Genomic DNA, 3,681 nt, shown 5'->3' on the forward strand with positions numbered 1-3,681 from the left:
GGGACTGTGTCGGGGGGGGGTGTTGAGCGGCACACTTGACGGGGGGGTGAGAGCTGATCCGGGTTCTGTCTTTAGATTTGATCTCAAACCGACTGAACTGACAAATGAAGAAACATCAGGAAGTTTTCAATAAAGTTAGAAAGTAAAAACATTTTTTTAACTCAACTATTTTAAGTGTTTTTAATGATATTTTAGGATTAAGAAATGAAGAATTCTGTTGAAATGATGCCAAATTCATCTTTTATCAGATGACATCTTGGAGGGTTAAAATTTGATTTTAATGTCGTGATGGCGAGCTGAAGGGTGAACCACCAGGTCATGTGACCACAAGAAGCCTCAGAAGATTGTTGTGAATGTCATCTTCTCTTGTGTCTAAAGTTGCTGGGTTGGTTTTTCTGTTTTATTCTGAAGAAATGTTGACGTTCCTGTAAAGATCTCCATGTTAGACGTCCCCAAACGACCCTCACATCTGAAGAACATTTCTTCTGACTGGAAGACTTCAGTCCTAAAACGTCTTCATCTTCTTGTGTTGTTTCACGTAAACAAACAGAGATGTTAGAAGTTTCCTCCAATTAAGGTTTGAAACGCCTAAAAATGTTGGTTTTTCTCCTTAAATGAATCAGAAATGTGAAACTTTTCAGAGGGTTGATAAAATCGATTTGAATCAATCTAAGCTTCATGGATTAATAATCGATTCAAAAAAATATTTATCGATTTAGCACATGAAGCTAAAGCCTGCTAGCTTGATGCTAATGTGATTTATGGAATAAGAATCTCATTATTTCACTGATACATTTGACAGTCTGTGAACTGGATCAGATTCATATAAATATATTAAAAACATTATTAATGCCGCTTGTTTCTCCTCCAAACGTGCACCTCCTCTCTTTAAAGTTCAGGTGAGCTTTCACACCTGCAGAACCAGGAGGAGCATCAGAGGAAACCAGAACCAGAACTTTATTTCTGAGCGTTCATCAGATTTCTGGATTCAAATGATAAAGAAATTTAAACGTTGAATCAAAATCCTGAAATCCGTCTGAAACCAGGACTCTGGTGGTCCCTGAAACCAGAATGAGATTGGTTGAAATCAGAGCGCTGCATGATGACATCATCATCGGCTGACAGTTTCTTCTGAGGTTTAGTTCAAACCAGAGCGTGGCGTGCGTGAAGGCGTTTAGACGTTTCCCCTCTTTGTTTTTCTCTGGAGTCTTTGAAGTTTGATCGATTCTTCAGACTGGTTTCCTGCAGATGTTGGACCACACACACTCACAGCTGCAGCTCGCTCGGTTTAGGATGGAGGTGTTGAAGGAGGCGCCGCGGTCCTGATGGCGTTCGCCGACTCTGATAGGATTAGTACCAGAACTGGTCATTCATGCGATTACAGAGATTACTGGTTAGATTAGTAACAGATCAAAAACCATTCCTTACTTAACAAGTGTCAAAATAACCTTCCTGACATTATTTATTCATTATTAGAAATGATTCAAATAACTGCAGATATTTTCTCTCTGTTCTACCGCTGCAGCTGTGTTGCTTTTCTTGATGAAAATGTTCTCCTATAGTCGCATTTGCTTGAAGGAACTTATCAATTTCTGCCGCCGGAAGTACAAAACTCAGCTGTTTGTCCCCGTTGCCATGGTTAATCATGCTGTCTTTGCTCCATTGATCAGGGCTTTTAATGATCGCGACGCTCACACCTGGTTCTGGTTCTGACAACTTCAAGTTGATTGAATCAAACATTTTCAGCTGTTCTGGAACCGAAAACCCTGAGTTTGGGAGTTTTGAGTCCAGTGACTCTAAGTTCAGGTTTGAACTCTAAATTTGTTGAACCTGCTTCTTGGAACGGGCCCCTGGGTTTCTCCTTCACCTGGTTATTTTTTTTTGGTGGATGATGAACCTGATACTGCCCCCTGCTGTACAGGAGGAGCATCTGCACCTGAATCCTCCTNTCCTCATTTCTAATTTTCACTCTGCAGGCAATGTGTGTGCAAAAAACATGCACAGTTCCCGTGAGTTTTCTTTATCGAGGCTTAAACAAAGAAGCAGTGGGCCTCCAGCCTGGGGTGGGGGGGGTCCTTTGCGGATTCAGATTCACGCCATTTTGCCATTTTGTTCGTGTCCCTGCGCTTATTTTCTGTAATCAAAATTGTGCTAACAAATGCACGCAAATATCTGCAGGGGTACATAAATTTTAGTACCCTAAATACATGAGGAAGATAACGATTCATCTAAATTATAAGCGAAGTTTTCTTTTTCCGGGCCTAAAACAAAGAAGCGGCCTGCAGTCCGCTGTTATTACATGCTAACATGGGGTCCTTCGTGAATGCAGGCCCGCGCCATTTTCCTCGTGTCTTTGCGCCTTCTTCTAGAATTCAAATTGTACTAATAAAAGCACGCAAATATCTATATGCAGAGCTAAATATATACATCGTCACTGCTGCATCCTTTAACGTTTTAGCGCTGAACGAAGCCGGTTACACAATAAAAAAACATAATTTGGGGGGAAAAGAGCATTGAACGACAATCTCCTCATCTTGTGATAAAATATCAGTAATTTAGCAACCATCTGCATTATCAATCAATAGCACATCATAAATATTAAGACTTTACTTACCGTAACTTTGGTNAACAAATCGACAGGGAGTTTACTGTTACCATAGCAGCAGAAATCCACCTAAAAACACCTGTTTTATTCAGGTGAGACACCTAAAATATCCAAATAGAAAATCTTCTTTTTTTAGCTTGTGATTAAATACAGTCTTAAAAATGTATTACCTCTCACAAAACATTCATTTTACTTAAACTTTGAACTCAATAAATTTCCCACTAGAACAGATAACATGGAGATTGCAGTTCTTGCCGTTTTGTTAAGCTAAAAGCAGTTGGCTGTGGTTACAGAAGATGCACAGAACGAGATGTTTACAGTGTACATATGACCAGAATTCCTGTGAGAGCGGACACTCACAGTTGACTGTTTAGCTCATATTTCCATTGTTGTTTGACACGATCAGAAGAGCAAAAGCCAGCATGGACCCTTGTGATGGACCCAAATCTACCTCATCACAAACCATTAGTAAGTAGGTCTAGATTGGAACTCGACCTTTAATAATAATAATGGATTAGATTTTATCTGCGCTTTTCAGGACACTCAAAGCGCTTACATTGTGCATCCATTATTCATTCACACCTCATTCATACTTGGTGACGGTAAGCTACTACTGTAGCCACAGCTGCCCTGGGGCAGGCTGACAGAGGCGTGGCTGCCAGTACGCGCCTACGGCCCCTCTGACCATCACCGGAACATTCATACGCATTCAAACACCAGTGGAGCCACACTGGAGGCAAGTTGGGTTAAGTGCCTTGCCCAAGGACACAACGACACTTGGCTGGCGGGAGCCGGAATCGAACCGCCTATCCTTCGATCATTGGCCGACCCGCTCTACCGCCTGAGCCACTGTCGCCCTTTGAGCTGTAAAACGATCACATCCGTCCATTTACGTGTGAAGTTTTCCTTTCAGACACACTCTAGTCAACTTTTGATCTGTTTGCAACACATTCCCAGTTACTTTTTATTTATGATGACGCTGTTTAGACTAAGTCAAAACACTTGTGTCGTTTTCTAGGACATAGTTTCTGTCGAGCGGCAGTAGTTGATTAGAAATTCCTCTATGTGTTGGTGTG

Source organism: Oryzias melastigma, linkage group LG4 (assembly GCF_002922805.2).
Source record: "Oryzias melastigma strain HK-1 linkage group LG4, ASM292280v2, whole genome shotgun sequence".
NCBI lineage: Eukaryota > Metazoa > Chordata > Actinopteri > Beloniformes > Adrianichthyidae > Oryzias > Oryzias melastigma.